The sequence below is a fragment of the Phascolarctos cinereus genome, unplaced genomic scaffold (genome assembly GCF_003287225.1).
Source record: "Phascolarctos cinereus isolate Bilbo 61053 unplaced genomic scaffold, phaCin_HiC Scaffold_726;HRSCAF=1367, whole genome shotgun sequence".
NCBI classification, from domain to species: domain Eukaryota; kingdom Metazoa; phylum Chordata; class Mammalia; order Diprotodontia; family Phascolarctidae; genus Phascolarctos; species Phascolarctos cinereus.
This window is the reverse complement of record NW_027556098.1, coordinates 104,666,415-104,689,618: the sequence shown is the minus strand read 5'-3', so window position 1 is coordinate 104,689,618 and position 23,204 is coordinate 104,666,415. Positions and strand designations below refer to the sequence as shown.

The 23,204-nt window shown below is 39.2% G+C and overlaps 1 long non-coding RNA gene across 1 annotated transcript in view; it reads left to right on the top strand.

The window, feature by feature from the left end:
- Nucleotides 1-23,204, top strand: part of LOC144454516 (uncharacterized) — a 917,779-nt gene that overhangs the window by 777,370 nt on the left and 117,205 nt on the right. Inside the window, exon 9 of the long non-coding RNA XR_013482961.1 lies at nt 10,106-10,158. This is a non-coding gene — a long non-coding RNA (uncharacterized LOC144454516). The remainder of the gene's footprint in view (nt 1-10,105; nt 10,159-23,204) is intronic.

The following is a 23,204-nucleotide window of genomic DNA, read 5'->3' as shown; positions in this document are numbered from 1 at the left end:
TATCATTCTGTAGAAAATTCATTGATGGTGTGCTGACAACAAATTGGGAAGGGAAAGGAGGAAAGTGAAACATACAAGACAAGGTGGGAGGAAACCTAATAATAGATTTTCCCAGGGCCGGGCCTCATTAGGATTACGTTATTTCCTTTTTCTTAAAGTGATGGATGGATGGAACAAAAGAATGAAGACTGGAGGGTGGGGAGAACAGATGAACTTTACCAACAGCACGAGCTATCAGTTTCCTATGCCACAATTCCTCAAACTTCAAATTGCTGGCTAGTCTAGCATCTTTACTGTTCAGTTCTTTCCTGTCATTTAAAACAGCAAAAGCAATGACTACGTGTTCAGACCATTATCCTAGTTGGGTTGTTAAAGTTAGCTTAATGCTGACTTTATTTTCTGTAGTGGTACTGAACAAAATGTTTCTTTTTCGAAAGGTCTCAGACCTCTATCCTCCCAACTCCTAATCACAGTAATAACCAACCTCAAGGAGTCATTAGTGAAGACTTGAACAATATCCTATAACAAGTCAGCTATGAAGAAATTGGCATAGTTTATCTCTTTGATTCATGTTCTTATGAAAATAATGGGTTGCAAAAGAAAGCCTGTGTTTCTTTTTCTGTACAAAATCTTTATGAGGTACATTGGGACTGATTCTATCTAACGAAGGCTGAATAACACTGCAAGAGTCTTTAATAGCCAAAGCCTAGCTTTAGAAATGACTTTCTTTTGTAATGTGGTGCCAATTTTGTGTGTGTGTGTGTGTGTGTGTGTGTGTGTGTGTGTGTGTGTGTGTGTGAAGTCTCCTCATGTTGACTCTCCCACGAGCTTCCCATTGACGGGTGCATCTAAATGATTTATAAGAGTTAGCCACATGGTATACTGGCTAGAGTGTTAGATTTGGAAGTAGGAAATGCTAGGTTCAGTTTTTGCTTCTAATCCTTGCCATCTTTGTAACCATGGTCAAGTCATTTATTGTCTCTGAGGTCAGTCTCTTCATCTGGAAAATGGGGATAACGATACCTATGATACCACAGAATTGCAGTGAGACTCAAATGAGATATCATAAGTAAATCGCTATATAAATGCCACTTATTATTATGACAAAATTCTGGGCCATAGAATAGACTCAGTTGCTGTTTAGATAACATAATATCCTTTATAAAAACTGATTGAGTTATAGATTGATCATTATCAAGGGATTGGCAGCTGGATTTCCTCCTTACAACAAAGATAGACCTGGGAGAAATTTTAGGGCAGTTTAGTGTTCATTTCAGTGTTTGCATTGAAAGCGCACACAGTATACTGTTTTCTGTGTTCCAACAAATTAATTTGTATTTATGCCATATAATGATAATAAATTGGCATATATAACATATTATTTATGTTTTATATGTACATATACAGCACGTATATATGTATGTGTATACCTATATGTGTGTATATGTGTGTATATGTATATACACACATACATATGTTAAGTCACATTTATTAGATATGAAAGAATTAACTTTTATGATGTTATACTCTGGATAATCATATTAAAATTGCACTTAATTCACTCTAGAGTGTATTCTGTTCAATTGTGTCTGTGTGGCATGTGTCTCAATAAATTGAATATATAGGTAAGCTCAGTATACATTTTAAATTTAGTAGAACTTGGCTAGCTTCTCTTCTCCCTCTATACTATTTCACCTGGTAATCTGATCTCATCAGTCCCTGTGGTTTCAATTATCTCTATGCTGATGGTTCTCCAGTCTACTTATCTAGCCCTAACCTCTCTGTTGACCTCCAGTCTTCCATCTCCAACTGCCAATTGCACATCTCAAACTGGATGTCCTATAGACATCTTAAACTCAGTATATCCCAAACTGAACTCATTATCTTTCTCCCCAAACTCTACCCTCTTCCAAACTTCCTTACTACTGTTGAGGGCACTGCTATCCCCCCCGTCATTTAGACTCCATAACCAAGGTGTCATCCTCAATTCCTCACTCTCTCACTCCCCTTATCTAATCTGTTGCCAAGACCTGTTCGTAACTTCTTTCACATTTGCTTCCTTCTCCCCTCTGACACTTAAACCACCCCAATGCAGGTCCTCATTACCTCATGCATAATCCTTGGTGATAGCCTGCTGGTTGGTCTGTTTGCTATAAGTCTTTCTCAACTCCGGTCCATCCTCCATCCAGCTGTTCCACCCCGACTCAATTAACTCTTGTGCCTCCCTATCACTTCTAACATCACATATAAAATCTTTTGTTAGGTGTTCAAAGCCCTTCGTAATTTGCCTTACCTCCCCTACTTTCTCATCCTTCTTTTACCATAACTTATACCATACCTTTCCCCCACCATGGAGTCTTTGACTCAGTGACACTGCTGTCCTTGATCTTCCTTATACCAGATACTCCATGTATTTTCCCTGGCTGCCTTCCCATGTCTGGAGTGCTCTTCCTGCTCATCTCTGCCTCCTGGCTTCTCTGGTTTGCTTCAAGTCTCAGCTAAAAGCCCAACTTCTATAGGAAATCTTTCCTGATCCCTCACAATTCTAGTGTCTTCCTTCTGTTGATTATTGACAATTTATCATTTCTATAACTTGTTTCTACATAGTTGTTTTCATGTCATCTCCCCCATTAGATTGAGAGCTCCTTGGAAGCAGAGACTGTCTTTTGTCTTTCCTTTTATCCCCAGCACTTAGCAAAATGCCTGGAATATACCAAGTGCTTAATAAATGTTCGACTGACACTACCACAAAAAAAAAAATCCTAATGAAATACTGTAGTTTGTCTTTTTCTCTACTTGCTTTTGTTATAGATGATGGGATCATGATGATATGATTCATATTGATATAATGCTTTAAGGTATATAAATCATATTCCTTATTAAGGCCATTTTATGGATGAGGAAATTTTGGCTTAGAGAGTTGGCACAACTTCCCCACAATTTCAGACTAGAGAGCTAAACTCTAGTCTCATGGCTATTGTCTGGTACATAAGCATTTTAGAAACAAGGAGCTTAAAGAGGCCTAAGAGAGATCAAGTTCATCCTCCTAACTTGTAGCAGAGCCACCCATGATTGTGCTGTCCAAGGCAAATACAATGCAGCTTTCAAAGACCTCCAGGGAAATTCTGCCACCTTCTTTGACAGCTCTGATAACTTCTTAAAGTTTGCCACTTTGTCCACTGAAAAATTCTTCCTTTTGTCTGTCCTAAGTCCCCCACAATATAGTTTAATATTATTCTATCCTCCTTAGAAATTTAACAACTGAACATTAATCTCAGGTCAGTATCAAGATATATCTCATGCTTTCTCTTCTTCAAGTTAATTAATCCCAGTTTCTATAAGTTTAGATTTTTGTAACATGGTTCTTCCTAGACTGTAACGACAGAATATTATTGACTGATCATGTTGGTCATATATGATGATGAGAGGAAGGCATTAGTTTTTCATTTCCATTACACTGATATTGAAATTGCCATGTTGTTTTGTTCTGTTTTTCAATATTTGCTTTTCTGTTCATTTAATGATGGAGTTGAAATTTGTTCCAAAAAATCAATTGACTCATAGCAGTGGCTAGACCAACGAATAAAGAGTATGAGTATTACTAAACTTGAAGTTTATCTTACCCTGTTCCCTTAACATTAAAGTAATTATCCTTTGCTTTCAAATAACACCTTACACTAACCCTAACTTTAACCCCTGTGACTTCTTCCCATTGGTGAGTTCCTCTCAGAGCTTCCATTTTGAGGAAGGGCCCAGACCAGCCATCCTTCATTCTCCATACTTTGCCACTATGCTCCCATGCAAGAACACTTCCTCCTTCCATTTTTCAGCTTCCTTTCATATTTTGTCTTCTTTATTCTTCAGCTGCCCTCTCCCTCTGCTCCTGTGATCCCCCTTTTCCCCCTGGTGAATTCCTCCTAGAACAGACATTTTAAAGAAGCAGCCATCTATCATTCTCCATACTTTGCCATCATACTTCTATGGAAAAAACTTTCCCTTCCTAGATATATGTGTTGTCTTTCTCCATTAGAATATAGGTTTTTTGAGGGCAGGGACTGTCTTTCTTTTTGCTTGTATTTGTATCCCCAGCACTTAACATAGTGCCTGTCACATAATAAGCACTTAATAAATGCTTGTTGACTTGACTTAATATTTTTGTTCTGCTATGTTTATCTGTTGAATATATGTGTGTCTGTATTAGTAAGTATTGGATCAATTTCTGTAGGACAAGGACTATGGCCCTGTTGTTATCTTTAGATAGTACCAAGCAGAGAATCCTATGTACCTTAATCAGCCCTTTCTGATGAAGCGGATAGTGTGTGTGGTGTTCTTCCTCCTTGGTGGAATAGTAGTTCTTCCACAACTAAAGGGAAGCAACCAGACTCTAACTAGTCACCTAAAAATGGCATCTACAATTAATTAAAACTACTATGGACTTCCCTTATTATAGCTGTGCCCTCCATCATTTTTACATCTGCCTAATTAATAGGTTGAATTTTATGTTGTGCTCCCATCCCAAAGAGCCAGCTATGGAATATTGCCCCAGTGTGGACACAGCCTTGTTTTATTCAATGGCAGTCAATATGAACTATAAGGTACATTTATATGTAGCCCAGTATTTTTATTTATAGTAGATGCCACAGCATGTATAAGAATAATTGAGTTAGGGGGCAGCTAGGTGGCGTAGCACTGAAATCAGGAGTACCTGAGTTCAAATCTGGCCTCAGAGTCACTTAACCCTAACTGCCTCACTAAATAAAAAAAAAAAAGAATTGAGTTATTTCATGCATGCAGTCCCTGAATAGTGCCATTTTTATGCACTGTATCTAAAAAATCAAAGTTCCTAGTATATCATACCTTATGTCACAGGTACAATGGAATAGCTATAAGGGTATTCTCAGGATGAAGTTTAACCATCTCCCCCAGAAGTCAGTGGCCCTAATCATTTCCTAACCCCTCTTACCACTTGCCAGCATCAAACAAGTGAGGCCCTGGGTGGCAGACTCTCCAATTTCAAAAAGAGATGGCAAATGGTAAGTGTAACAGAAGTAGCAATAGGGCCACAGGTAGTGAAAAAAGTGAGTCCTAGACCTACCTTGTCAACTTGGTGTTTGAATTCTTACTCTAATTATAGTTTATCATTACCTTTTTTCCTCATTCCTATTTTCAGGTTATAGTAGTCCTTCAGGGTTCTTTAAACTGTGTCTTAAAGAAAGATGGGCCATTTTGTAATTACTTGGTCTTTCTTCTCATGGGGGAAGAAATATATTGTTATATTGCGGTTGAGAAAAATTGGCTGCAGAAAGTATAGCATTCACATCCACTCCCTACCTTATAACTGATGAAGAAATAAATAGAAATATAAAAAGGGGTTAGGAAGAGTCAGTAAAATGAAGATTGGGGGGACTAATATGCATGTTCTCTATCTGTATCACTCCATCCTATCTCTCTCTCATTTAAATCACTAAACTTGATGCCATGTTAAAAAAAATGAGGAATTAAAATTACCAAATTCAGGAAACATCAAATGTCATTAAATCTAGCAGAAATTTTTTTGAATCTGTCTGATCAAAGAAATCATGTATCCAGGATAAAGATGGAGTATCAATTGACAGGAACCTAGGAAGCTGGCACTTATTCTGAGACACATGAATCTAAAAATCCAATAATGCCTCATCCTATGAAAACATGGGAAGCTAGAAAGGTGTTAGGAAAACCAACAAGGTAAAAACCCTCATCCCCCTATTTGGAATTACTCCCCCATAAGAATTAATTAACAAAATACTTTTAGCACATTTAGTTTAAATATATTGAATCATTTCTTATATCAAAATTGTTGTTATTGTTGTTATTGTTCATTGGAAGCAAAGCTATGATCCTGTCTAATTTAAAGAAGAGTAGAATGAAAGAAAATGGTCAGTAATATGAAAGTTTTGTTGGGTTTTTTTTAAAGGGATCATCCCTTGGCCACTGTCACACCATCTATCCCCTTCAAAAAGGTTAAGGAACTTTGGATTAGTGCTTAACGCTTCAATCATGTCATCAGTAGAGTAATAGCATGTTAGTTTTCTAATTCATCCATGATGAATAAGTTGTACCTTATCTTTTTCGTAATAAAAGAGAAAATAAATTTGGGGTTTTAAATTACTTAATGAATTTACTAACTTCCTACAGTTTTTTTTTATCTAGCAGAGTGTTACAGTATTTGTCAGTTCAGAAGATGGTGGGGCCGAGGAGTTAGAGCTGAGGGAGCCTGGGGGTCATCCTGTCCAACTCCCTCATTTTACAGACGAGCACACGGAAGCCCAGAGTATCCCCCATGTGGCTGTAGTGATGAAGCATAATTATATGTGCCATTTTCTGAAAAGATCTTGGACTTCAATATGGTGTAGGCTGGTACTCAATGAATTGGGATGAGAATCAAAATATCTGTACTCCATTTTTAACTGCCAAAAACCTTTTTTTGTTGTGTACCTCCTGCTTTTCACCACAGAGCAGAGATAATGATAGCTCCCCCTTGGTTCACAAACACAAAAATTAGAAGATTAATTTGATCCAGCATATTCCCCCACCCTCATTTCAAAAGAAGCAAATTGACCTGCATAACATCGGATGGCTCCAGATGAGGTGGGGCGGTCTGTAGGAAAAAAAAAAGTCTTCCCTCATGCATTTAGGAACTCAGACGCAGCACGTGTTCTCAAAACGCCAAACCCTTGTTTGTGGCCATGGCTAAGATCAAGACAAGGCAGAGTCAGAGAGGGCTTTCATTTGTAATGGCATTTCCCCTGCCCTTTCCTCATCTTCTTCCCTCACTTTCCTAGTACAGCCCGTCTTTCTACACACTGAACATTAATTCTTAGAATGAGATCTGTGGAGCTTCATTTGGAATCAACAGGAACCAGGCTTTTGTGGTAGGGAACAGTTCAGTTCAGCATTCATCAAGTGCCATCATGAACAAAGCATTATGATAAGTGCTGAGAATCTAGACAAAAAATGAAACAGGTCCTTTTCTTGGGGACCTTTGTGCTTATTGTAAACAAACACCAGGCTGTCTCCCTGAGGAAATGTTAACAGGAAGGAGCAGGTTTTCTCCCGTTTATCCTGTGAAACACCAAGTGACTTAACTTAAGGGATGAACTAAATTAAGCTAAAATTGCAACTACAAAAGTACTTTGAGTTCCTTGGAGTTCATGACTGTGTCATAATTTACCTGTATAAGTAACGGAGCTAGAATTAGAGCTCACCTCCACAATATACCTGTCAGTGGTGCTTAATGAGAAGATGGCAGCTAGGTGGTTCAGTGGCTACAGCGCTAGGCCTGGAGTCTGGAAGACCTGAGTTCAAATCCAGCCTCAGACACACTAGCTGTGTGACCCTGGCAAGTCACTAAACCTCTGTTTGCCTTAATCCACTAGAGAAGGAAATGACACTCCTTGGCAAACCTCTCCAGTTTCTTGGCTAAGAAAACCCCATGGATGGTATTAGTATGCAGTGTGGTTCACAGGGTCAGGCAGACTCAGACAAAACTGAACAAGTGCTTCAGGTATTAAATCATGGCAGTTTTCCAGTCCTTTGAGTGATATCAGTGGCTTTGGGACTTAATATGCTTAATGCAAATATTTTTAGTCTTTTGTGAAACTATCACAGATTCTTCCTAGGATTCTAGATTAAAAAAAAAAACTTGAAGACATAAGGTGAATATCATTTAGGGGAAAAGGGCACATATCAATAAAATAACAATTTGACTTGTAGAAAAATAAATCTATGTAGATTAATACTTGTTCTCAAAATTGCATACTAGATTGTAATTCAATCAAGGAGTAGGGGTCTTCTGACGTTTATGAACATTTATGAATAGTGTAAGAACTCTGAGATTAAATTTTAGCTTTACTATTCAATTTGGGATCATGTATTATTGTTATTCATTAATATATAAAGACAACAATTATATCCAGTAAAATCCCCAATTTAATTTGGCTGTAATTTGTCTTAGACAGTGGCATACACACTGTGATCTTTCTCTGCATCTCAGATTCATATCACTCATGGCCTCTGTCGTTTTAAGTCCAGAAAGAATAATATTTTGCATTCTAGCCTTTAGATGTGCTGGGTCAACTTAGGGACCATTTATCCTGTTACAGCCTGACAACATTTGAACTTTAACTCCGAATTACTTACTTTTTTGTAATATATGCTCATTAAAATTTGAAATGAAAAAATTATTTTTATTTTACATATTAAGCACCACAAAATACCAGTAGCACTAAACATGGATAATGGTAGCTATAACATAGGCTAAAGAGAATTATTGGATCTATAATGGAGGATTTAATAGAAAATTAGCTGATCTGGTTCTTTCTCTTCCTTCAGGGGAGGGGACAACAAGCTTGTATTAGAATAGGAAACTATAATTAAGCAAAACCGAAGTCATTTTAATGACCAAAGTCTTTCTACATCATGACATACGAGACTTAGAAGGGATCATCAGGATCATGTAATATAACTCCTTCTTTTTCTAATGAGGAGATAGAGGCCCTGAGAAGTAAAATGATTTGTCCAAAGTCATAAAGAAAAGAAGGCCTAAAGACAAACATAACTATCCCCTGTGAATCATATATGCCCTGGTTATCCTATTGAAAGATCTCATTAAACTCATTCCTGGAAACGTTTTGGAAATATTTTCACATTGGCAGACATTTCAATTCAGACTTCACATTTTTATCATGAATATTCTTTTAAAGGCCTTAGTCTTCTGTAGGAATCAGTCATGTGACATTTATTATAAAGTATATTGCATTTCTCTGGGGGATTCTTATGGCTGTTGATGGAGCACTCATCCAGCAAGTTTTCTAGAAGTGCTTTCTCCTGGGTTGCCCCTTCCTCTGGTCCAGTCCTGTTGTCCTTCTTTTAAATGAATCCTTTTGCTTGAATTCTTCTAAAATAGTTTTATGACAGAGCTTCTAAAATAGCTATCTATTTCTTTGTTTTTCCGACACCTTTATTGGTTTGCTGAGGTGCCTTGGGTCTTCAATTACCTTAATTATATCCTTTTAAGGAATAGCCTAACAAGAATTAATGACCAAGTTAGCCTTCAGGTTGACTGATGATAGACACCAAGAGAAAAACAACCCTCTGCCCCCATAGCTAGCTAGGTAGCATTTATATGGCACTTTATACTTTACAAAGTGCTTTACAAATATTATTCACAACACCCCTGGGAGGTAAGTACTATTATTATCCCCATTTTTCAGATGAAGAAACCAAGGTGAGGAGAAATTAAATGACTTGTTCATGGTCACACAGATAGTATGTGTCTGAGGCTAGATTTTAACTCCAGTCTTCCTGTTTCCAGGTCTGGCAGTCTCTCCCCTGTACCACCTAGCTGACTTTTTTCCTGATACCTGAAATTCCACCATTAAATATTTATTCATTTGAATTAAGCATTGCCTTCTTTCTTTTAAAGATGTAAATGCTATTGTATAGGGTAGCACAGTAAGTTTCTGACCTCGATGTGTATCATTTATCAGATCACTTATTCAGATCAATAGGAGAGGAGGGAGGCCTATCTGGATGAAGTTTGGGGCAAGTAGCCTGGGGGAGGAAGGAAGACAGACAGGGAGAAAGAAGATGCCAAAGACAACGTTCCTAATGACAACTGTTCTTGGGGCAATTGTCTTCTTCCAGGTTTCCTATATAGCTCACCTTAACCTTAGGAAAGACAAAATTAATCAAAGTTTGACCCGTATCAAGGTTTGATGCTTTCTCTTTCTTTGTCTAGTCAATTGATCATGAATGACACGGTGATGCTTTCTCATATTTTAGATCATACTTGTGATAGAAATCAGAGTATCAGAATCCACATAGAAAATGGTGATGTTCTCTATGACAAGTGCCCTGTCAGTCACCATTGCAGGAGGCCTGCCCCTTTGGAAACTCCTTCCCTGAAGCAGCATTCTCTGTTCTCTTTGTGTTGCAGGTAACAAACTACATGGGCTCCTACTGCTTGACCAGATTCCCTGCTGAGCCAGGCTTGCTTTTCTTCTTTTCGCCATATCATTTGCTTTATTTTTAATGGTTTCATTTTTCCTTTTGTTTTTTTTTTCAGCTCAACAGTCAATCCCTGATCTGTCCCTGAAGGGTCTCATCCCCTCCTCTTCTGTAAGTAAATCTATTTTATCACCTTTCAGGGAAGACTCCGATTTGAAAAATGATCATTCATTTTCATCATGTTTATTAGTTGACTTTGCTGCAGGTTCAAAACATAATACTGGGTCTATTTGTCATTTTCTTTACTTTTGGAGATGACACCATTGACCAACATTGCTGTCCAGGAGTCTAGTTGGAAAGACCCATTCCAATTTGTCTTTTGGGCTGATAGCAGTGGCTATTTGCAAAACCTGTTGCTGTTTAGGAATGCACTTGACGTTACTCAGGAACTGATAACAGTTTTGTTTTTTGTCCTGCTATACCAATCAATCAATAAGTATTCACTGGGCACCACTGAAGTGCAAAGCACTTTGTCCAACATTCATTAATTTTTACTTCAGGCCAAAGTTTGCAACTCTTTACCCCAGGATTCTTAATACTTATCAGCAGTTGGTATAATAACTATTAAAAATGTACTTTAATGCAAAAGCAGAAAGCCCCCCAAAACTCCTTAGGACTATGTGTCATATTTGTAGTATGGAGTTTCTCTCTCTCTCTCTCTCTCTCTCTCTCTCTCTCTCTCTCTCTCTCTCTCTCACACTCTCTCTCTCTCTCTCTCTCTCTCTCTCTCTCTCTCTCTCTCTCTCTCTCTCTCTCTCTCTCTCTCTCTTTAAAAAATTGAATTTCAGTTAGAAATTATAAGAAAGCATTGTCATGATTTAAGCCCTAACCTAAGCAGCCCTGAATAGGACTGTGCTGACTTTCACTTTTAGCTGCCTGAATAGTAAGAAGAGTCTCTCTAAGGTCATTGGTAGGAGCATTGGAGCCCTAGGAATGCTGCCATTCAGCTATAAACCCTAGCCCCCTGGGTAAGAAGTCTTCCTGCTGGTGATGACACCCACTCAGATAAGCCTGCTGGGTTAAGCAGTAGTCGGCATCCTCCTGACTGTGCCTCTCTCTCTCTCCTGTGGCCACTTTCCCTGGTCCACAGCAATAAAAAGCTTTATTCCATTTCCAGCCCTGGGGTATTCCTTATGCTGTAGCCATTTGCACAGAAAGAGAGTCCTTCTGGCCCTTTCTGTAAATGTTCCTTGCAGATGCATGCAGACAGATCGAGGGAAGTAGAAGTCTCCAAAGAATATGCAGTGGGTGAAGCCTAATCTGACATTTATTTGACAGAGAAAGGAGATTGATTAAAGTCCCATAAGACCTGTGCCATGTATTATGCATTTATACAGCAGGGGTGGTTCCTACCTGCCCCTGACAAGTCTTGTTATTCTCACTTGTAGTGCTGATAGAGAGGGTCTATTAATGCTTTGGAGGGTGTGCATGTGCCTGTTTACAGTTAACACTTAGTGCCTCAGCCTTGTTCCCTTTGGGTTACCTAGTTTTGCATATTGCTTATATTCTGACTAGCAAATAATTTTTTGTCGCCATTCTTTTATGGAAAAAGAGTTCACATAATAGCTTTGTGTTAGAAGAGGCATTAATCCTCCCATCACTAGGCATGAGTCAGCATGGTACTCTCCTGGCTGCAGTGCCCTGGTTAATTATGACGTCAGGGCTCCAGGGCAGCCTCACACACATGAGCCACCAGCGCTGGGGCCTGGAGACCTATAACTGAAAGGACAAAATTGAGGAGAAGAATTTTGAAGGGAAAACCTAATTGACAGATCCACTCTGGAATTCTTTCTACCTTATATCAGTTTCTAGTGGGGGCAGAGCCAGATAGAGCTTTACCTTCTGAGCATGTGAAAAGGGAAATGGGGAAGGAGAATGAGGAAGGAAGAGAGCAGTAGCCTATAGAAAACTTGCAGCCTTTCCACCCCACTCCCCTCCCCAAGGTGGGTTTTTTGATCATTTAGATAGTTCCAAAGCATGAGTCAATTCCTTTTTCAGTGGGGTAAATATAATCCAGATGTTCTTTTGAGTTTCTGATAGCACTACTGTACACAAGTGCCCCATATAAATAGCTGATAACTGCAATGATGTCACCCCAGTGCCTCATCCAAAACAGAAGAAAGTGCCTTGGGAACTGGTCAGAAAATTAGGCTCCTAAGTGTTCCTAACTTGCCTTTCATTCACAGTAAGATAACATCAGCTCCTTCTGCCTCCTTTCTCTCTTCTTGGAATGAGCCTCTCTATCCTAGGTGCCTGTCCCAAGCCTTGCATTTAGTCCAGGATCCAATTCCAGATTTTGACCCTGATTTTTAATTAGGCCTGACTATGTGCTTAATTCTCCAGGTGCCTTTTCTGTTCCATTGCTCTGATCCCAAGTGGAATTTCCTTTGTCCTTCCTTTTTAGCCATAGACAAAGAAAAGACAACTCTGTAACAGCAGTAGCTTTCAACTCTTAAAGGCTGATAAACTACTTTACATATATTAGCTTTTTTGGTCCTCAGAACATCCCTTCGAGGATGAGGATGATGAGAACAGCTCACATGTATACAGTGATTTACAATTTATAAAGTACTTGCCCATAAAAATCCCATTAATCAGTTCAAGTATTATTTGCCTCACTTTTACAGATGAGAAAAGTTAAGACTCAGATAGGTAAAGCAACTCACCTGCTGGTATATAACAAGTGTCAGACCTAGGACTCAGACCAGATATCCTGGCTTCCCAACTGCTGGTGCACTCCTGCCCAAACTACATTGTATCTAACTCATTGGTGTGGTGTAGGTGCATGTACATGTGTGGATATACCTGTATTTGTTGATTTTATATTTATGCTATATGTATTTTTATATGTACTTGTTCTTTCCCCTTATTATGAGTAAGAATTGTTTCATTCTTTATACATGAACTGCCAATAACTAGCATAAGGCCTGGCACATAGTAGGCGCTTATTGATTGATTGTTCCAGTAGTGAAAAAGAATGCTAGGCTTTGAGACAGATGAAACCTGGGTTCAAATCCTACCCCTGATGCTAACTTAGCTGGGTGACCATGAATAAGCCACTTTATCTCTTCAGCCTCAGTTTCCTCTCCTTTAAAATAGGGATAACAATAACTGATGTAATAGGATTTGTTGTGAGAAAATATACAAAGTGTTTTGCATATCTTAAAACACTATATAAATGTGAGTTATTGTTATCCTACTATACTTTGCTGCCAAATCTCTCTCCAGTCATGCTGCCCTAAAGCAGATGACTTGGACATTTAGTTTGTGCAACCCACCCCTTTCTTATGTGTAGGATTTCCACAGCCTAGATTTATTTATTTCGGCTCTGATCATCACCTTTTAGGACAAGGAAAGTAATATGAAATTATTCTTAAATGAAGAAATGAAAAAGGATGATTCCCGCTACAACGGGATTCTCCGTTTTACACACACACACACACACACACACACACACACACACACACAGAGCATCCCCAGTTTCACCCAGCATGTGTTCCTCCCTCCTGCTGTCACCTCTGTCAATAACAAGGCCAACGACAACAGGCAACAAACAACCTACACTATTGTAACTACTGTTGCTACAGTATTTTTGGGCCTCTGGCTCTCTTTCTTTCAGTACCAAGTGCTTGTAACAATCTTCCAAAAAACTTAAAGACAGCTCCTGCTCTCTTGCTGTACTGCTGCTAGTTTGGCTTGGTTTGTTTTTATCACCCACCTCTGCTTTGCAGTAATGTGCATTCAGTGCCTTGTGGATATGCTCCTCAGCTAAGTATTATCCCAAAAGTCACAGCCTTTGTCCTCTAAGACAGTGGTGTCACACTGAAAAAGAAATGGGGGCCACTAAAGGATACATAAAAATCCCTGGGGGGGGGGGGAACGGGACCAGATGTTGACTTAGAAAAACACATATTAATATTACCTATGTTTTTGGGTATCTTTATTTCATCAAATGTTTCCCAATTACATATTAATCTAGTATGGGTCACAGAACTAGGCCTCCTGCTTGCCACCTCGGCTGTCAGAGATGAATTGCTGCTATGTCTCTGTGCCTGCCTGATCAGAGGGGACATTAAGAAATGGTTGTCTCTGCTCCTGAGTTGTTGGTCCTCCTGAAAGGTGAATATTGCATAATGGGAGATTGTAACATTTGGACCAGAATGGAATCAGGGAAAAGAGAGTTTTCCCCATCTCTTTTCTTGCTCTTAAATAGCAGCCATCTTTATTCATATGTAATGCAGCGCAGTCTCTTAATATTGTTCCCCTACAGTCAATTACTCCCTAAATTTTACATAATTTCCCCATTGCTGTCTTTTTTAGAGCAAAAGTTCCACACCACCAAACTGACTCTCAACTTGCACACAGTCATGAGTTGACAAAAATTCAGAAATATTCATTTCTTCTCACTCTATCAGGGTTCATCATAAATGTGCTTTTCTCTAGTTCACTTTGAGCTGACAAGACAATGTTAAGAAAATTCTCAATAGCTTATGCCACATTTACCATATTCTCTTTTGCATGTGTGTGTTGGGGGTGGAGGGAGGGAAGTTAGCGTGTGTGATTTTTTTGTGAAGGAGCCATTCCTTGGCTCTCTAAGAAATGGACTTGTAGATGAACAAGAGGACTAGTAGGAACCGAATGTAGACCTAGGTTCTCCTAGTGACCCTAGTGCAGTTACATAGTCAGATGGTCAATTATATGTTTGTCAAAACACAGTGGGCCAAATTCCAGGCCGCCAGCTTTGGTGGCCCAGCTTCTGCCAACCAAATGTCATCTGGGAACACGCAACACTGGGCACTGTGAAAGAGTTTGAAATAGACCATGCTGAAGCCAACCCACTGCCAGTCTTACAACACCAATATGGCATGCACAGCCGGGCCCCATATTTCTGAGCTTAGGAATTCACTGTACCAGATACGTGGGGTCAGATGGGTTTATGTTTTCTAGGCCAACATTCCCTGCTTTGAATATTGTGATTTACTCCTCAATAATTTCTAAGAGTTTTATCTCTGTGGATACCACCCTGGTCATGGTGGTGAGGAGAACCTTGTAAGCATCTCTTAGGAGCAAAAATAAATAAATTTGCCCTGACAATGTCAGTGATTCTGATAGAGGGATTCCAACACTCATTAGACTACATTTAAAGGTCTATAGCTTTTAAAATATCAGGAACCACCTTGGCAACTTGCAAAAAGCAGAAGGGCTTTACTTATTTTATAAAATCATTTGCATATACCTGCATAAATAATGTTCCCACCTGTACTTTTATGCATTTAGGTTGAATAAAATAAATTCTGTCATCTTTAGAAATGTCCATTGCCATTCACTGCCCAGGCACCATTCTTTGTGCCCCATGTCTTCAGTTTTTAATGTGGCTATAGTTCTTAAACTTTTTCAATCCCTGGAGCACTTAGTGAGACAAAGAGCCCCACAGACTTACCTACCCTGATACCCTTTCTTGCTGCCTCCCTACCTACCAGGCAACAATGAGTTCCATAAACTACAGAAGGTGAGGGGGATGGAGGGGATAGAAAGAAGACAGACAGCATCATTGAGATGAAACTGAGATAAAGCAGATACATATTCCACACAGATACTGTACATTCACAATTAGACACCCTTTTCTCTCTCTGTTTACCCTATGTAATCCATATCAATCTTTTCCACTCTGCTTCAGAACATACTTACCATTATTGGAGAAAGTCATGATGAGTCCACTACAGACTAATACTATGCTCTCTCAGTTGGGCTCCAGTGGCTGTACAACAATCTTTTAATTCATCTTTTAGTGATTCCCTATCACATTTCCAAAAGTGGCTATTCCATACCTTAGCCTTTCTCTTCAAGCCCCCTACTCTATACCCAATATCCTTTCTTCTCATCAGATAATCATATGTCCTATTTTACAAAGAAGATTGGGATCACCTGACATGAACTACCTCAACTTTCCTTCTCCACTCACATAAACCTATTCTCTCCTCTCCATCTAGTCAGAGAGAAAAAGGTGACCCATTTTCTTGCCAAGATGAGCCCCGCTTAGGATTTCAGTGCATCCCGTCTCCTCTGGAATCTTTCTCCATCAGTCATTCATACTTGATCCCATTTTTTTTGAAAGAGAAAAAAACTATGTTTCAGTCTGCACTCTGAGCTCAACAGCTCTCTACCTGGAGGTAGCTAGCATGTTTCATCATGCGTCCTTTAGAACTATAGTTGGTCATTGGGCTGATCAGAGTTCCTAAGACTTCGAAGTTGATTATCTTTACAGTATTGCTGTTGTTGTGTAAATTGTTCTCCTGGTTCTTCTCGCTTCACTTTGCATCAGTTCATATAAGTTTTCTCAGGTTTGTCTGAAACCCTCTCCTTCCGTATTTCTAGTACACACAATAGTATTTCATCAACATTCATCATATACCATAACTTGTTCAGTCATTCCCCAATTGATGGACATCCCTTCAGTTTCCAATTCTTTGCTACTATACAAAAGAGCTGCTATAAATATTTTTGTGCAAGTGGACCCTTTTCCTTTTCCTTGAGTATATATACTTGAATATATATGATCCTCTTTGGAGTACATAGTCCTAGTAACAGTATTTTCTCTCATTTTTAATTCCTATTCTCCACTGGTTCCTTTTCCTCTACCTACAGACATGCTCTGATTCTACCATCCTAAATATATATTATATATTAAGCATAAAAATATATGTTTATATGTTAATTACATATCATATGTGTAAACATATATAAATGTGTAAACATAAACATATGTATACATATATATTTAAGATGGTAGAATTAGCAATTAATTGGATTTGGGGATGAGGAAGAGAGACAAGTCCAAAGATGATTCCAAGTTTTCAAGCTTGGATAACTGGAAGAAAAATGTTGACATCCACAAAGAGAGAGAGGTTGGAAGAAGCAGCATTTTGGGGGTGGGCTCGAGTTCAATTTGGGACATGTGTTTGAAGACTGAAGATGAAGGGAGAACTGAGGAGCAGGGAAAGAAAAGACTTGGTTAAGTTATAAATTTGGAAGTTACTTAGATTTCTCTGTCAGAAAACTGACAGACTTTAGGGATAGTCACATAGAGGAAGAATAACTGGTGGAAAAAACTAATAAGGAGAGGTCAGAGAGGTAGGAGGAGAATCATGGTCAAACATAGTCACTCTTGCCCATGGTCACATAGGTAGTAATAGAGCTAGGATTTGAACCCAGGTCCTCTGACTCAAATCTATTGTTTTGTTCAACTATGCCACTCTACCTCAGGTCCAGCTTGACCAAAGGCTAGAAAAATGAGGGCATTCTGTTCATAGCATACTTAAACACATGATAACTTAGTCTCTGCTGTCTACTAACTCTTGCCAAATTATGATCATTTAGGAACATTTTGGCTCTCTATTTTGCATGGCTAATATTGGTGGCATGTGAATTTTTGCTTTAGTTTCCCTTAAATTAGAAGATAATAGTTTTAAAAATACAACAGACAGCACTGAGCTGAAGCAGGGAACTGATTATAGAGAACAGGCTACAGAGAATCAGCTCTGTCAAGAAAAGAAATTCCCCTTTGAAATTTCCCCATACTGGGTACATATTCTGCGGAAGACAAGGGTCACGAAAGATGAAAAGATGTAGTGAGGTTGTGATGTGTACACACCTGTCCTGGACCAGCAGGTTGAGCTGAGGGGAGGATCAAGGGACCTTCTCTTCTAGCCCAGCCTGCCCATTATCAACATGCCAGTGGACGCTTGAGGGAACAGCAGGAGCAGGCTTTGGGGAATCCTTTTCTTACCTTGCTCCAACTTCTACTTCCCAATTTCCATCAGTCACTAGATTCCCACTCTCAGCTGGATGTTGACCCTTACCCCTATCTCCACCTCTGCCTGAAGTAATCCACAATCTCACTTCTACTATGGCTCTAGGACCCACTGTTTCCTTCCAAATGGCCATTAGCTGACCGTCAGCCTGAACATTTCCTCCAACGTCCATAGGGCCTTATCACCTGCCCTAGTGCTTTATCCCTAAGGACCACCTAGCCTTATTGTTTGTCCTGAAGCTGACCCTGCCACCTGTGTTTTCTCCTCTGATTATAATGTGAGATCCTTAAGAGCAAGGACTGTCTTATTTTTCTATCTGTGTCCCCACCTCTTAGCACAGTGTTTGGCCCATAGTAAGTATTTAATAAATGCTTTCCTGTTTCATTCCATTGGTGAGAGCACATATTCCTTGAGCATTAAGATATAATAGGGTGTGGCTGCACATTTTTAGGAGTATAAAACACATCTTTGCTTCATAATGGTTTGATTATATATGTATATAATTTTATATATGTGTATGACAAGCATGTATACATATTGGAGTTAAGTGACTTGCCCAGGGTCACACAGCTAGTAAGTGGCAAGTGTTTGGTCTGAGGTTGGATCTGAACTCAGGTCCTCTTGACTTCAGGGCCAGTGCTCTATCTACTGCACCACCTAGCTGGTCCCTATGTGATCTCATTTTCAAAGCTATTTCCAACAGTGTAGACCTCAACCCAAACTTGTCTGCTCATCCTATGAAAATCTTGTTCATGTCCCTCCCTAAGCTTGTCCCAAGTGTTCCCCCAATATGCTAGAGGCAAGAAAATGCTGGCAAATGTTAACAACTAGTTCTCAAAAAAAGCACAAATGGCACACTTTTATTAAGTTTAATCTATGTTATTAACATTTTCTGCATCACTTTCTTAAGACTAGAAAATCAACAAAATAATAAATCAGGCCCTAATTTGTAACATTTTACCCATTTCTGAGATGTAAATGTTCGTACTGAAAATTTATCCATCAGCTCTCATGAACTACTTCAAGGCAGTTCCAGTACATCCCTAATTGGAGGTCTTCCTCATTTTCCCCTGACATCTCAAAGCCTCTAGTGGAGCCTTCTGGATGACCACCTATCCTCTCTCATCATGTGGCCAGCCTACGTCTTCTTCCTAGCATTCATTTCTTTAATGACATTGTTTATTCTTGTTCTTCTTGAAAGTTCTGGATTGATTACATGGTGCAGCCTGCTCACAGACACTATGTACCTGTTACTCTCATTTTTACTTCTTCAGAGCCTGTGGTATTACAGTTTTTCCTGTAATATATCAAATATCAATATAATTTTATTGCAACACAATTAGAGTTATCTAAAAGTAGAATGAGTTACCTTGAGTAGTAGTGAATTCCCTCTCATCAGAGATCTTCAGGAAGAGACTGGATGACAATTTAAGGATTTGTAGAGGAAATTCTTGTTCAGAAGTTCAAATCACATGAAGTTCTGTTCAGACCGTCTCCGAGGTCCCTTCTAATCTTTTGAAAACCTAAAGTTCCCTTCTTGTGAGAACCTGTCCAACTACCATCTGCCAACTGCATCATCCCATGTGACGTACCTGAGGGCTATGTACCCCCATATCTTAAGTGCAAGAGATGTGATGGCAGGGTAGGACAGAGCCAGAGGGAAAAGGACTTTCCTTATTTCCAAATGAACAAGAACACTCCACTCCAATTCAGATTTGTTCTTAACATTTTTAACTGATGGGGGAGGATGTAATGGTATCTTCACTTACTGAATATCTTTCATTCTGCAGTATTCTCTTTGGTATACATACCAGGAGATTACTTCAGTCAATACTAAATACCAAGCACATCATGAATCTGGCAGCCAATGAACTGCCCTATTGTATAGCTGTTTAAGAAATTCTCAGACTTAAGGGGAACTTGAAGCAGTCAACAGGAGGGTGAATAATCCCTTCTCCCCATGAAAAGTGTATTAGAATCTTTAAGTGGTTGTTACAGCCTTTATTTCATTTTTTATTCCAAGGGTAATATTTTCTAAAGTCTTCCTGGGCTACCATTTAAGCACCATTCTGGGATTCTAGGTCTTTGCAAGCATCTTACTACTGACTCTGAAACCCAGCCCTCCTTGTTAGTTCAATCAGAAACAAAGTACAAATCAGTATGCTTGCAGGGTCACTAGTATGTCAGGTTGGTGCTTATATTTGTGTGATGTGCTTCCCTCTTATTTGGGGGAAAAAAACAAGAATAAAAAAATCAAACCAATGCTTCACTCACATGAAGAGAAAAATGATCATCTGAGCTCTGCCATCAGACTCCAGAATCAGTAAATTATTGGGAAGGAAAAAAATATATGCTGGCAACATTGCCTGATCCATGTCTCAAGGGCAGAATTGACACGATTCTTTTACCAGATGTAGATAGAGATTTCTGGATGTTCTCATAAATAAAGTGCTAGAGGCCATGTCGTCAATGTCCTCCACCTTTTCCTCTATCTCCCTGACTCCTATGTGTATTACTATACATGTAATGAAATGGAATGTTTTTTAGCAACTCCGGGGAATGTAAAAGATGGTAGAGAAGTAGAAATGCCACAATGACAGAAACAACACAGCCCCTACTTTACAGACTGTGACAGGAGACTCTTGGATTCATCTGAAAGACAGCAAGGATCTGCATCCTGTGAGCAGTGGTTTCCCAGAGACCTACAGCAGGGTGGAAATCTGACAGATCCATGCTGTCAGGCAGAGAGGTTCAGATGGTAGCATTACAATGAGTCATTTGCTAAGAATCAGGGATAGAACAGGCCCAAGGTCAGTCTACTCCCCACTTTGGGAGGGGAGAAAATTATAATCCCACAAAGAGGTCAAGCCAGAAAGGAAAGTAATGTCTGCTGTAAATTGTAGAATGCTCTCCGGGAAGGGAGATGACCAGAGAGGAGGGAAGATGAAGATCCTGGGGATCATCCTTTAATACAGCTAAGAACTATGGAGAGCGGCTGGCCTATTCCTCCTAGAAGGATTGCTCTCTCCACTTGAGCTATCAAACACCCGTGAGGATGTGGTTATGAACCACATCTTTAGTACCACCAGTGGTATTGTTATGGACCAAAGCATCCTGCTTAGTGCACCTAATGCTCCAAGTGCCGAGTGCCCCACTTTCTTAATGATGCTCTTGGAAAACTTCTCATTTTATACACCTGCCTCTGGATTATACACCTCATTCAAAAAGACCAAGTGGGGACACAGTAATGATGATTAACGTTGAATGTTAATTAACCCTGTGAGTGTTTCTCATATTCCTTCTCTCCCTTTTCCTTCTTTTCCCCCCAAACCATACAAAGTGAAAAAAAAACATATATACCATCTCTCAGGTCTAGGCATTTTTTCTGGCTGTTCCTCAGGCCTAGAAAGCTCTTCTTCCTCAATTCTACCTTTGATCATCCCAGGTTTCCTTTGAATTCAAACTAAAATCCTGTCTTTTACTGGCAGCTTTTCCCGGCCCTTCTTAATTATAGTGCCTTTGAGCTGTTAATATTTCCTATTTATCTTGTATATAGTTTGCTTTGTATGGATTTCTTTGCATGTTGTCTCCCCTATTAGACTGTAAGCTTCTTGAGGGTACAGAATGTCTTTTGCATCTTTCTGTATCTCCTGAGCTTAGCACAGTGCCTGACAGCACAATAGGTGTTCAATAAATGTTTTTTGATTGATTGAAGATTGATTTTACTACTACCATCCAACTGGAAAGCTTCAAGCAAGCATGGTTTTATTTGGGGACTAGGGGAAGCATTTGGTAAAGACAATATTTACAGTTCTGAGAAGAAGAAAGAAAGCAAGGTTTTTCTTCTCTAGGCTCTCCTTTTATCTCTATTCTTTCTGATGTCTCTATTTTTTCCCTTATTCCTCCTAAGGCAGTGTCATAGAATACAAATCAGACATACTTACCCTGACCCCAGGGATTCATTTTCTGATAACTAGTTGCAGTGGACCAACTTGCATACCATGTTTGGGTGGGCTAAACTGGGTTACACCTTCAATACCTCCTTAAAGACTTCTTTTTTGGGGGCAGCTAGGTGACACAGTGGATAGAGCACCGGCCCTGGAGTCAGGAGGACCTGAGTTCAAATCTGGCCTCAGACACATAACACTCCCTAGCTGTGTGACTCTGGGCAAGTCACTTTATTGCCTAGCCAAAAGAAAATTTTCTTTTTTGGCATGTAAAAAATAATAACTACCTCTCTCTTAAAACCATCCCTAACTCTAATTAAACCCAGTCTTTTGGGTATAAAGACAAGGTATCCTGTATAACAGATGGAGTAAAACTCATAGCCGAACCCTACACTCTGCTCTTTCAGTTTTGCTCTTACAGATAAATAAGGATCTGAGGAAGAAAAAGATCACCATCACAAGTTTTTATATACATACATACATGCATGCATGCATGCATACATACATATGTGTATGTGTACATATGTATGTATAGCCTTCTAAAACAAGAGCCATTTCCCTACGTTTTTCTCTTTTCCTTGCTTTTCTCTGTCATAAGCACCATGCTTAACTGATGGCCACTATATTTGCTATTCAGCTAATTCTCTCGCTCTTCTGTACCAAGTATGTGGTAATCAATTGATATTATAACACATCCAATGACTACATACTTTAAAATACAGGAAATGCTTGACTGTGAAACATTAGCACATCATACACTTATCTAATTGCGATGAAAAAAGACCAGCATCTTCCTTCCATCCATAACCACAAACGAACCCAATACCCAGGATATCTATAGGACACACACACATGCAAAAAGGCTGACCCACCTCTCTACAAGCAGATGTGTTTCTGGCCCCTCTCAATCACTCTGGAACTAAAATGAAGGAAAAGCAAGACTCCAGAAAAGTGTGACCACCATGACAATATCTCCTTGTAACTTTCAAGAATATGAATCAAAATGAAGGAGAGAGCAAATGAAACATTACCAATGTTATTACAGTGTTGTATAGGAAGAATCCCACATTAGCAAAAGAATATAACCAGAAGTCTTCAAAGAATGACTTGTTTGTTTTTAAAGATCAAGAATCCCTTTGGTGATATTCTGATGCTTTCCTTCCCAGCAAGTGGAAGATTAAGTTTGTATTCAAATTCATTGAATATATAAACTTACTGTGAATCATAGTATGATACATTACTATTAGACCACTGTGTAAAACTACCTTTTTCTTATTATTCTTTTTTTTCCTTGCTTTTTTTGGTGAGGCAATCAAGGTTAAGTCTCTTGCCCAGGGTCACACAGCTACTAGTAAGTATCAAGTGTCTGAGGCCAGATTTGAGCTCAGGTCCTCCTCAC